A 13,706-nucleotide genomic window follows, 5' to 3' on the forward strand; every position below is an offset into this window, starting at 1 on the left:
GGGAGAAATGAGAACCCCATATCAGCCTGAGCGGGTGTCACAGCTAGAGTGCCCGGTCCAAAACATGGCACAGGATCTGGGTTGCATGCTGAGGGCTCAACAGAACCCTCAGATGAGCATGCCGGCGCAGAATGTGTCAAACTCCAAGCCTCGTGCTCCAGAGCAATGACGGGGGAAGAACCCCGACAACCCAACGATTCCCAGGGAGGAGGCACAAGGGGAAGGGGGGTGTAAAGCCTTGGAGGAAGCTTCCTTCCCCACTTGTAAGAACCAGGGGAACCCAAAACTTCCCCCATATCTAGCTGTCACCTTTTCTTTTCAGATTCCCAGGACACCAAACAGAATCCTGCCCAAATCACCGCTCTATCAGTGTCCAAAACCAAGAAACTAACCAACCAGTTGTCCAAAAATGTACATTATCTGTGCCCCCTTGAGGAGAAGGAGGGAAGATTCTATGCCCCGGTCCAGATACAGGGGCAGTGTACAAATTTGGCACTGGTGGACACTGGATCCCAATCTACCCTTCTGTCAAAAAGGGCCTTTGATAGACTGAATTCGGGAAGGGGGGAGAAATACCAAATTCCTATCACCCCTCTTCCTGGACAACTTCAGAACTTCGACGGGAAGGAAATTCCCGTCGAGGGGACTGCAGATTTGGACATTAAAATTGGGTGAAACAAGGTGAAGCACCCGGTCATAGTTGTAACTCCAGAGGGCACACCGTGTTTACTAGGGAATGACATCCTGCGTAGGTCGTCACCCCTCATAGATTGTGTAAACAAGGTCCACTGGACCCAGACTAACCGACCAATAAAATTAAAACAGAGTATCAACCATGTTAGTTTAAACCGCACATGCCACATGGTTGAACAAAAGTCTGACCAAGTAGAATTTCACTTCCAGAATAACCAAATCCCAGACGTGACAGTAATAGCAGTAGGACAACAAACTGGTGATGGGGGGTCTTCTCTATTTCTGAAAATCAACCTTCCTTCCAGTCTAAGGTGGCATTCCACGCTGGAAGGAAACACTCTGAAATTCTTTACAACTTCACAATCAGAAAATCCCACTCCTATAGTTGAGAAAGATGAGAAATCAGCTCAAAGCCAGGCTGATATTCAGAAAATTGGAGAGCAGTTGTTCATCCCTATTCAGTTAAATGAAGGGAAGGACTCACCCGAGTGTGTGTGAACAACGGTAAGAGCATCATCAGCGAAGCCATGTTCCGCCAACTCCTAAAAGATCCAGCCATTCCCACATTTAAACTGATAGACAAATGGGAAATGGACCTGGAAACACCCAATTCCAAACATCTCCTTCATAGCAGGTGTATGCTCAAAATTTCCATAGGCAACAAGAGCATAGTCCATAATTGTTGGGTCGTGCGACATGTCACTGACACCTTTTACTTAGGCAGTGACATTCTCAATTGCTTTGCCATTAGTTTGGGCCTAATAAACTTCAAAGCTTGGTCCCGATTAGCGGATAATCCCGTGGGCTTTGATGACCCAGAGAAAGCCTTTAGGTCAGCTCAACTGCTTCCTTCTGCAGTTGAAATTCAGATTGGAGAGGGAGTCACCATCCCAGAAAGGACCCGACAATTCTCCCTGGAAGGGAAAGTTAAAAGAGGACAGAAATTGAAAAACCTTGACGCCTATGTTCATCTGAATGCTTATTTCCAACAGCAAGGTTAGGGGGTAAACCCAACACCACTATTTCAATATAGAACATGACACCATTCCAATAGAGGTGGATAACAGCGACTTAAAGAGTATCACTCTAGCCGCAAGCACCATTATTGGAATGGCAGTTGATGACAGACATTTTTCTATAGATTTAGGCAATGAACTGTTAGGACCAATCCCCAAGGACTGTTTCGACAGTGATAGTGATGACAACGCAACAACAGACAGGATCTTTACCCGGCATGGGGGGAATTTCCTGGTGTACACTTCCTGCCCTTATGGTAAGGAAGATGTGACCTGTGACTTCAGGAGGGATGAGGTGAGTTTGCAGGTCCATGAGGGCTGCCTTCCCCACCTGAAGCCACCAGTCCAAATCAGCACTCTGGCCAGGGACATCTCCACCCAGCTGGAGGAGCCCACTGAGATAGCAAAACTGGAAGTATTTCCAGGCTTCAGGCAGATGGTTGAAGAGAGAGTCAACCTAGCTGATGCCTGTGAGACTCCGGAGCAGAAGCAAAAATTGAAACAAGTTTTCTTAGATTTTTCGGGATCTCTTTACGGTGGACTCATATGACTGTGGTAGCACTGACATCCATACAACAACAATTCCCACGGACCCTGGCATGACTCCAGTGTTTGTGAAGCAATATTGCTTGCCTCTCGCATCAATGGAGTCCCTTACTGAAATAATTAAGAACCTTGGGATAATTTGTCCAGTCCACAGCACCTTCAATAATCCGGTGCTGGGTATTTTGAAGCCAACCGGCCAGTGGAGACTCTGTGCCAACCTTAGGGAGCTCAACAAATGGGTCCATACTTCCCGATGGCCTCTTCCCTACAATGACCAAGGGCTGATCCAGATCCAGGGGTCACAGGTATTCACTGCAATAGACCTGACCAATGGGTACTGGACTGTACCTGTCAGTAGGGAAGACCAATACAAGCTGGCCTTTACCTTCAGAGGGCAGCAGTACACATGGACCCAGACTCCCTTCCGATACATCAACTCGGGCAATTAATTTAACATTTTTCTACATAAGGCCATGTCCGACCTGGGTCAAAGGGGTAACATGGCTTATGTAGATGATGTTTTCATCAAAAGCTCAACTGTGGAGGAACACATAGCAGAGATCCGTTATGTTCTAACACAGTTGAGGGCTGGTGGAGCAAAACTCTCCTTTCAAAAGGCACAGTGGTGTAGAACCCGTGTCATTTCTTGGGGCATGCGATTACCCCTCAGGGTCTCTGTCCCCAGGAAAAGAAAGTGGAAGCACTCCATTAGTTATAAGACACCACAACTATGCGGGAACTAAGGAGCCTCCTTGGACTGACTAATTATAGTAGAAAGTTCATTGAGGACTACGCAGAGATCACAAGACCCGTGATCCATCTTTTGAAGGGGGGGTCAAGTGGGAGTGGTGTCCAGAACAAACCGAGGCAGTAAGACAACTCAAAAGAAGCCTCTCACAAGTGCCTTGCCTAGCTTACCCTGTCAAAAACAAGGAGTTCTTCTTGGAGACAGGGTTCTCAAATACATGCTTGACTGCAGTATTGTACCAACAGTATGACAAGGTCAATAAAGTAATCTCCTATGTTATTAAAACTTTATCCTCTGTGGAGGAAACATTTTACGATTGTGAGAAGGCACTCCTGGCAACGGTGTGGACATTGAAGAATTACCGCCCGTTTATCCAGAGGGAACACATCATAGTGGAGAATCCACACCAGCCTCTGCAATATCTCCAAAGTGACAGAATCTGGGCCGGAAATGTGAGTAATTCCTGAATTACTTCCTGGATTCTGTCAATGAAAGGCTTTCCTGTACAGGTCAGATATGGCCAAAACAAGAAGAGTCCCCTCGCGCAAGGTCTGCCTGACTTGCATGATTGTGCCAGAGAAAACTGTCTCGAGGATGAAATCAAGGACAACATGGAGGCATACCTTAATTCCCCACACAAAGTCTTTTAAGAAGACCAGTGTGAGGGAATACCCACTGTCTATATGAATGGATGCTCCTACCATGTTGACAACAATGGGGAAAAAGAAATTGTGGCCGGCGTAGGGAATGCCTGGGTGAATAATGCCCCAGAACCCTCACCTGGATACAAGATTGGTCCCCAAAGTAGTCAAGTGGCAGAGTTGATGGCTGTGCATCAAGCCATCCTCACTGCTGTCCAACACCAACTCCACAAACTGGTCATAATCACAGACTCAGATTATGTATGGAACGGGTTCGTGGAGCACCTGGTTAACTGGAAAACCAGAGGCATGTTATGTGCTAACAACAAACCATTGAAACATGGAAATTCAAAATATTGATGATCTGGTCACCTCGAATGGGATGACCATCTACTGGAAAAAGATCCAGTGTCAGCAATAAAGTAGAGGGACCAGACAAAACAGGAAATGACTTAGCTGATCAGCTGCCCAAAACCGGATCCATCCAAGGGGATCTACTTGAGATCAAGTCCCTGTTGGGGGAAATCCAGGTCACTGCTATCACTAGGTCCCAGACAAATGCTCACAATCAACTCTCAACTGTACAATGGAGTAAGGAGACCCCAGATGCGGATTTGATTACGGCTCAAAAAGGGGATCCAATAATTTGCACGTTTTATCAACACATTGAGGACCCTGAGAACTTTCCCCTGATGGATACCGATTACATAGGGAAAGTGGACCTCAGAGTGTCCAAAAAGGTTCCAAATCCAAGACGGTTTGCTGGTAAGGAGATCCCTAGCTGGCCATGATCAGTGGGTGGCCCCTGCCTCATTCCGAAAGCCTGATGTTAAGTCAAGCCCATGATGCGGCCACAGCTGGTCATAGGGGGTTTCATACACCACTTGAAATCTTAAGAGAGGTTGCATACTGGCCCCACATGGGGCAGGACCTCCATCAATACTTGAAGGGGTGTCTTGTGTGTGCACAATTTCAGCCAACATTCCTCACACACCGTGCGCCTCTCCAAAAGATGGGGATGACACTGCCATGGTCAGATTTACAAGGCGATTTTATCAGGCCCGTCATTCGCTCCTCTAAGGGAACAAGTACATGTTGACCGTGACATGCTTGTTTACTAAATGGGTGGAATGTCTCCTGGCCCCAAATTGCAAGGCAGAAACAGCAGCTGCCCTGATGATCAACCACATCTTCTCGCCTTTTGGACTACCCCAAAGGATCTAGTCAGACCGAGGTAGCCACTTTACTAGTGAAGTAATGACAAAGATGTGTGAGTTACTTGTTGTCAAAAGGAAATTACACATTGCCTACCGGTCAGCCTCTAGTGGTGCAGTAGAGAGATACAACAAGACAATTGTGAGCATATTAAAAATGTTTGTGGCAGATTCTGATATTCGATTACCCCTTGTCTTGATGGCCATCAGATCTACCCCTTCATCTGCAACTAAAATGTCACTGTTTGAGCTGATGACTGGATGCATGATGGTGCTTCCCCAGCATCTGCTCTACAGAACCCAAGAGCAGACATTGATAAATGCCTCCACAACTCATGAGTATGTTGAAAATCTGAGAAAACACCTTCAACATGATTTTGCCTATGCTCAGCGACATCTAAAAAGATCTGCAGACAGCATGAAGACCCACTATGACTTAAATACTATAAGAAAAGAATACCATGTAGGAGACCAGGTCTACTTATACAATTTCCAAAGGAACCAGGCCAAACAGTGCACATTTTTGCCTAGCTGGAGGGGTCCTTTTGAAATTGTAGACAAAATCTCACCAGTCGCCTACAAAATCTGTATCCCCAAAGGCAGTTTGGCAGAGGAGGAAGATAAGTGGGTCCATATCAACCAACATAAGTGTTGCCATCCTAGGCACACTCTGCAGCAACTAAAGAATTCTCCTGGAACCCCAGATGGGGTCACTCCAGCTCCCTAGAATTCCAACTATAAAAATATTCCATCTATATAATCAATAAATTGCCAATAAAAAAATAAATTGTCCTGATTTGTCAAAATGTATGTATCTGCCCCACTACATAAATAGTGGTGGGGAAATGTCTACAAATATACTTTTGCTTTGTCATCCTAGAATTGGAAACCATGGAGACTAAAACCAAGGAGGACCACCCAGGGACCAGAAGCAAAGATCCAAGGGGCCTGGGGTATCGCTCCATATTCTCATCAGGAACCAGAGAGGAGAACCAGTCGATCCACCACTGATGGGAGAAGCAGATGAATTTTGACATTTGGACCAGAAGGAAAAGAAACTGATCATGCCAATCTCGTGACTTCCCCTTGAAGGACGTTCAAAAGCCAAATCGCGAGGGGGGCTCGTGGGATGCATTGACCCACTAGGCTCTGCCCTGCGACATCACTGTGTTCTGGTGGCACCAGAACCAGCGAAATGGCTGCAAAAATCCCGATGCGTGCTAAACCTCTGAAAATTGCGCAGTGAAACCGGAAAAGATGGCTGCCAATCTACTTTGCCTGTGTCAGTGGTGGAACAGGAGACCACATTCCTAAAACCTGTCATTGGGCTGTCCACAGTGTGAAAATGGAAACTATATGTAAGGCAGTGCTTCAATGCAAGGAAACCCAGAAGTGCTCTGAAATCAGTTTTTCCTTGGTTGCTGAAATTACCAAAATAATGATTCCAAGCATCAGAAAATATCCAACATCCTTGCTGGGTGTTACCTGTCACTTTATTTAAAGAATCCACATAAGCACACAATGTCAGGAAAAGCAGATTCCATCACAAGAATATCCACATTAAAAAGTGTGCTTGTCTCTAAAAATCTGTCCGAAAATGGGTGCAGTACCGTTGGCCGCCTGTATGAAAGCTGTCATTTAAATACATTGGAAGCTTAACTTGTGTAGTTAAAATCAAATGGGTGAAATTCAGTGACTTGCTATCAAAAGCAATATAGGTTGCAACTATTTAATCTCTATGTTTTAAAAGACTGGAATTGGAGTTGTTTGCCTATTTTGAAAATGTACGTTTATTTTATCAAAGACATTTTTTAAAAAAATTGACTTTAAAGTAAATCTGATGCCAGCCAAAGAGCTTCAAGGAAAATTCCACAGTTTGCTGCAACAAAAGGCATCTCTCCTGCTTCTCATCAAAGCCCAGGAACTCCCAGTCAGGTGTTATGAAGAGGGGAGGGGATTTTGCTCTGCTGCTCTGGGAAGAAACAAAGGACTCCCTTGATTCAAAGATTGCAGATGCAACTGTCAACAGAAACACCTGCCAGAGGAAAGAGGCAGGGATTGCTCTTGACCTACCAAAACTTTGGGGGCGGGAAAGACAGTTATGTGTATTCTTAAAGCACAAGAAAGTATATTTTTGAAAAGGACTGACAGAGGACCGTGCCAAATTGTAAAAATTTGTAAAATCCAGTATTGTTAATATGAACATTCTGGTCAAGTTTTAAAACTACTCAGAACTCTGTGCTATGTTCAGGGACATAACTACGGAATGTGTGGTTTTGTAGCAATTGTGGTGATGCTAGAAACGTGAAACTTCAGATGATTATGCCCAGTTATCATGCGCACATATGTGTAAAAATGTGGAAAAATCTGACACTGGGTACCAGACCAAAAGTGCGAAAAGTTTCCAATCCTGGACCTAAGCTCTCACCATGATGGGGCTCGGATGAATACTTGCTCCACCGTGATGTCAATATGCTGTTGCTAGCAAGTTTGTAAAATTGTAAATATGTCTTGTATGAAAATAGATTTCATGTGCAGAAACAAAGGGGAGGTTCTCCCTGGATCATAAAATACAGCGTCATCATGACACCCTGTTTTCTTCTCAAATCAGGGGAGAGGAAATACCGTAACCAATAGAATATCTAGGGGGTGTGTCTAGTAGAAGTCAGCATACCCACGCTTTTAGAAAATACATAAATAGAGATAGCTTAGGACCTAGAAAGACACACACATTCACCCACCATCCAATTGCTGGCAGAGCACTTTGCAAGAGAAATCCATATTCCAGACTCCAGAACTTTGAAAGCAGAAAGGCCCATTTCCAAATCTGAACCCTTTTCAGCTTGGCCTTTAATAAATCTTGAAACCAGATTTTAACCCAGATCTTTAAGGGGAACAAAAGAACAAAATAAAGAACAGCCTGGCTGAGCTGTGCTGCTGCTTTCTTGCTAAGAATTCTTGCCAGAAACCAGAGATCCAACCCAGTAGAGCAGAGATGTGACCAGATAGCTGCGAACCAGAACCGACCCGTCAGATCCAGTCCAAGCCCACCGTGCACTGTCCAGAGTGCCGTGCTGAGTGCAGAACCAGAGCGCCTTGAGTCCTGTCCGGTGTGCTAGCTGAATTCCTGTCCAGAAAGTCTCCCTGACCAGATCCCTGACGGGTCCATTCCAAACAGTGGTAGTGAGTATCCATAGCATAGGATTGTCCATAGAAAGTATATGATCCATAAGTAATCCTATCCAAACCCATTCTATTTTATCCAGAACTGCATTGTGTAAAACCTTTTGTCTTACCTTAACTCTTTCTCTGATCCCTATAGCCCTTTTGTAATAGTAGTGTTAAAATCATCTTTGCGCTAATATATTTGCTAAAGAAAGGCAAGCGTCTCGGTGGGCAAAAACCATCCAGAGGCATCGCTGGACTAGTGGCTGTGCTGTCATGTAGTTTGTGGCTTCATAGTCTTTCTAGTGTAAGAAACCTTGTTTGTAATTTTAAAAAGCGCAACCTTGTTGTACAAATTTTGACTCTTTTAGAAAAAACAACCTCCACAAAAACCTTCATAACTTCTACACCGTGTATGCTAGAAACTAAATGTAAGTGTCTACTTGAAGCTAACATCCTCAGCTTTGCAACAAATCTAACACTGTAAAAAGTTATTCCGCATTCGCGCTTACCGCGCGCAGAAAAGTTTGCCACAAATTTTTCGTTCGGCTCAAATCTATCACGTGTGAAACAGCTGTACATTGCATCCGACTAGAGAACTAAGTTTTCTACCTGATAATTACTCAATAATCATTGCTAGTGTTTATCTGAAACTATACAAAGTGGCTCCCACTAGTATTGAAACTATTTTAGTGAATTAAATCCATTTTCAGTGGGGTTTTTTTACCATTCATTTATAGCCACGTTCAAAACCATTTTGACAAGTTGCCATCATTCCTGTTTTTCTCTGTGTTTGCTGGGGGGAAATTTGATTGATACTATTTTGTTGAATTCTGTATTCCTGAACTCTGTTTTCTCTCCTTCCATCTCTTTATACTACATATTGGGGGAATTGAGTAGTGTGCAGGGGGAAAGAGTAATTTACATTGCATTTTCGATTGAACCTACACAAAGTATTATTCTATGCTGCATTGTTTTTCTATCATTACTCCTTCTGATTAAAGAGATTTATTGTGACATCACCACACTGGTGATCATTATATAACCATTCAATTAGTGTGATATATATATATTGTGCAAATACATAAAATACATATTTTAACTTTGCAAAACAGCCTGCTTCCTGGTTCAGTGTGACCAGGGGGTGGGGGAGTGATTCAAAGATAGGGGCATGATATAAGGGTATATCATTCAGAAATAAAAGAAGTTATAGACATAAATAAATAATTAAGGGTTTCAATTGTGCATCCCACGCTAGGCATTAACTTAGGTGAAGTGCTGGGTTGAAATCACTTACAAGAGCCTACCAGGGTGTCAAGTCCTCACAGCGTTCTTCACTGGTACCAGCGCTCGGCATCACCCAGCCCAGTTACACCACACACCAGCCCTCAGCTCGTCCGTCTGTGCAGAGGCTTCAAAAACCATTGGAGAAACAGACCTATGGGTGTAGTGCGGACCATCAGACCATCAAGCCACACTGACTGAAGGCCAGCCTCTTCCGACGTTTGTAAACCCATAGGTGTTAATGATACTTGAGCGGCATAGCTCCATGTCCAACCCGGTAAGATACCTCAATGAGTTAATCACTCGCTGCTGTGATTTGTTTGTGATCTGCCAGTCGGAAGTTTGTATCCTAGCAATATAGACTGAGCCTTTCATCATTCAGAGGTAGATGAATTGAGGACCAATTTCGACTTGGCAATAATAATATACAAAAATGTTGGATAAAAAGTGCTATATAATGACAAGTTATCATTATTATGTGTCATAGAAAAGGGCTTAGTGGTCTCCCATACCACACCAGAACAGAGCAACCTTTATCTTTATTATCTGTGTAAATACTATGAATAGTATGAATAGCAAAGAGCGAGCCCTATAGGGCTTTATATGCCCTCAGAGATTCCCAGAGTAACTCTATATACAAATGCAATGCATGGACGTTTCCATGTCTTTCCTGTGCAGTATAGAACTGTGGCGGTCTTCACTGTGCCGCATTCAGTGCGCCTACTGCTGATTTACCGCCAAAATATTTGACTGTTACCACCACTCAGTCCTATGGCATTTCCACACGGTTACGAGTGGGGGCATGATGGTGCAAGTCCCTGTGTTTGCAGTACACAGGGCTCCATGGGGATGTTTGGCAAATGTAACGCAAGGGGTAATTCTGCTTGGCAAGTCCACAGATATCTGCTTGTAATGGTGAATTCACAACCAGAATCATGCTGGAGGTAAATACTCGTCTTCAAGTTCAAACTCGGAATTCAGCGGTGTGGTAAAAAGGGCAGTCATTCTGTTACCGCTAGAAAAGTTGGCGCTAATGGAATTAATTTCCACCACTTTTATTTACCGCATTATTGAAATAGTAATGAAGTGCATTGTTTTTAAAAGTTCGGCTAATGTACATGGCCAACTGCTCAGCTAGTAGTGACAGGTAAGTAATATTTTCAGTTATTTAGGCCAGAAGCATTCCTCCATATGAAATAAATGGAAAATCCAATAGGTAAGTTGAGGTTGCAGTTACACACAAAGTAAGACAGAGACTAAGCCAGCCAACTAGCTGGAGAGTCAGGAGAATGCCAACATTGAAGGTGAGCGTCCTCAGATAGCACGATCCCCCCCACAATGAGAGACAATAATGGACTCTCCCAAGATGGGAATAAGTCTAAGACAAAGTGCGGGTGAGCTTAATGGGAGTTTATATAAGTAAAAAATAGGGCATGCAAAGGACTCTGCAAACTCCGAGAGCGCTCTGTCTGACACTAGCAAAGACAGGCGTATATATTTACAAAATGCGTCATAAGAACCTACACACTGTAGGGGGCACATGTTCGTGGGGATTGGGTGGCGATGACTAACTATAGGTGCAGCTGTGATGTGTTACGCCGTGGTTGGTGGACGTCACGGGTGCCAACATGGGGCGGGCAGGTCAGCTGGGCTCATCCGGGCGGTGCTGCGGTGCCAGGCGTGGCCAGTGTCAGTGATGAACGTCTTCCATGGCTTTGTGCCCTAAGGGCCACGCACACCCCATTCATTCAATACCGCAATATTATCTTTCCCTGTAAATCCTACAATAGGTTAGTCTACAGGTTAATGCAACACAGGAGGAATGCACCTAGAGCGGGGTCCTTTGGTGATACATCAATACATGGTTACCATTATCCTGTTGGCCGGGTATCATAGGTCACGAGGTTGGGTCTCGGGGCAAGGGGTGAGCTGTCCGAGTTTTCGTGTCTCGTTGGAAGTCATTATGAATGAGTTCCTACAGTGTTGCTATAATATTGGGTGTCCTACTTTTACAGGGGCCATTAACCTGGGGTGAGCTGGTGGGTCGTGGAGCCTAAGAAAGGGCACCTTTTGGCCTGCGTTTATGGCCAGGGTTTACTGCTGGGTTGTAAAGAATTCAGGTGGCTGGTCGCGACCATGGGAGCTGCGGGGGAACGTGAATGCTTGAAGCGGCTCCAGCCGAATTGGGGGAGGTGAGGCAGAGCAGCCAGGGCCTCTGTCTTTCATCTGGCAGGCTTCACTGGGGAGGGAGGGGAAGTGGCCTTGGATATGCCCACAATGGTGTTTTCCCCGTGTGTTTGCAGGTTATACAAAAAGACATAATAATTCATATACTGTACAATACTCATTGAGCTTTTTCTTCAAAGCTTACATGTCTACATCGTTAGTGACTTTACATGGCCATTTCAAATGTGTTACCTATACCACTGTTGCTATTGTTAACTATATGTTAAGCATTTAACAACCACAACATTTTGTTACACTCTATGCATGCACGATAAGAGAGGTAGTATTAAGGTTGCTGGAGCACGCAGGAACAACTGGCCAATGAGACTGATGGCAGTGACACATGGTGAGCTTGAACATTCAAATACATTCTATGCGTTTTCTTACACAATTTACAAGAGCTCCCAATGCGGTTGCACTGGTTTTCCGCTGCACTCTAGCAGCATTAGTTCAGTTATGGCATAGGGCCTTGGAGTACATTCTTCTGGGAGAAACATATAACATAAAACCCGGGACACTTCTACCATTTGGACATAGCTACGGGGATATGGGTATTTCAACCAGAATGCCACATGAACACACATTCTGCCATCTTCATGGAGTTTACATAGTTTATCAAAAAGGTCATGGAGAGAAGAGTTTCATCACAGGCAGTTTGCATATTAGTATTTGGGGTCTCTACTTTTGTCAGGGGACCATTTTACAGTTCTTTTCCACCCCGGCCCAGCTGGTCGGATCATACTGAGGACAGTGATAAACTGCGGAAGGTGAATGTTACAGTGTTTGTTTCTAGCACTAGCTCATGTCCGTCTGTTCGTGGGAACAGGCTCTCAGCGGATCTGCCAGGGAGCTGCGGCCGCAGGGACAAGTGAGAACTCTCCAAGGGTGGGGGCCGTGCTGCGGCGCACAGGGGCTCATGTCATTCTGGTTTCACAAAATGGTTTCCAGGGCCTATCTTAATACAGCACGTTTGGTCAATGTGTCAGCCAGTGGTCCACCCGCCACCTGGGCCCTGGTGGCAGGGAGGACCCCCGACGAGCCATGGACTCCACAAGGGGGGGGGACTGCAGGGGATGGGGGGTCTCTTGGACCTATCCTCCCATACAAGAGTCAGGAGAATGCCAACATTGACGTTCAATGTCAGGTATCGCCACACAATGTGGGAAGGAGAGTAGCTGCTTAGCAGTGCCTTAGAGCTGAACGAAGAGATGGTGCCATCAAGGAGACCTCAAAATGGGAATGAAAATAACTTGAAGAGGGCCCAAGGACCTGGAGAGACTGTTCACACCAAGGAAGACGGCAGAGTTGACCCAGGGTTAATGTGTGCATAGGTGAGTTTGCTGTCAAGATTCCGTCTGCCCATGTTCCATTTCTGGTCCCTGGTTGTGAAGCAAGCGACTCACATGGAAGAAACGTCAGTAGCAGCAGAAACAGTTGAATAGAGTCTGAGTGACAGGTCACAGGTGACTCAAGGGGAACACATGCCTCAGGAAAAAACAGTCTGTTCATGCTAATGATGAAAAAAAGCAATAAAGTCAAAAGGCAGGATAGTCCTCACCTCAGGAATAGGCACAACAGGAGTCTCCACCCATGAAGAGCAGCATTGGTTGCAGGAGATATAGGGGCCTCAGCAAGCCACAGGGATGGGGAATTGACTGTGTCTACCAAGGTGATGAAATGTCTACTGCCCTGCAGGAGTACAGGGATGAGTAGTAGTTTCTACTCATCCCCAAAAATACATGTGAAACAGTCACAAGAAGAATGGTCCACCTTCTTGGCCTCTTTAAGGTGACATGGGCCAGGCACAGGCAATACTCTTCTAAAGGGCGCAAGTCAGCAAGGAAGCATCCACAACTGCAATGGTACTACAGTACCAAAATAAAGGAAATGCCTAATCCAGGTTCTATGAATATAGGAGTATTTCATTAAATTAAAAATATAAACACACTAATAAACTATCCTTGTAAAGGAAGACACAGGAGATGCAGACTTTTAGTTGGAGTGGGCACTCTGGGTCTGAAGAAAGAGGTAATCAGGCAGTCATTTCAGGAGCAATGTTCAAGTGTCTGAGGAGGGGCGTAGGAGACACATTAAATCTGGGGGGGACAGGGGACACTGCGTGGACTTGTAGACTGTCTTCCCGCCCCGAGTCCCACTCAGCTAATCTTGGGCA

Source organism: Ambystoma mexicanum, chromosome 6q, assembly GCF_040938575.1.
Source record: "Ambystoma mexicanum isolate Mex_15411 chromosome 6q, UKY_AmexF1_1, whole genome shotgun sequence".
Taxonomy (NCBI): Eukaryota; Metazoa; Chordata; class Amphibia; order Caudata; family Ambystomatidae; genus Ambystoma; species Ambystoma mexicanum.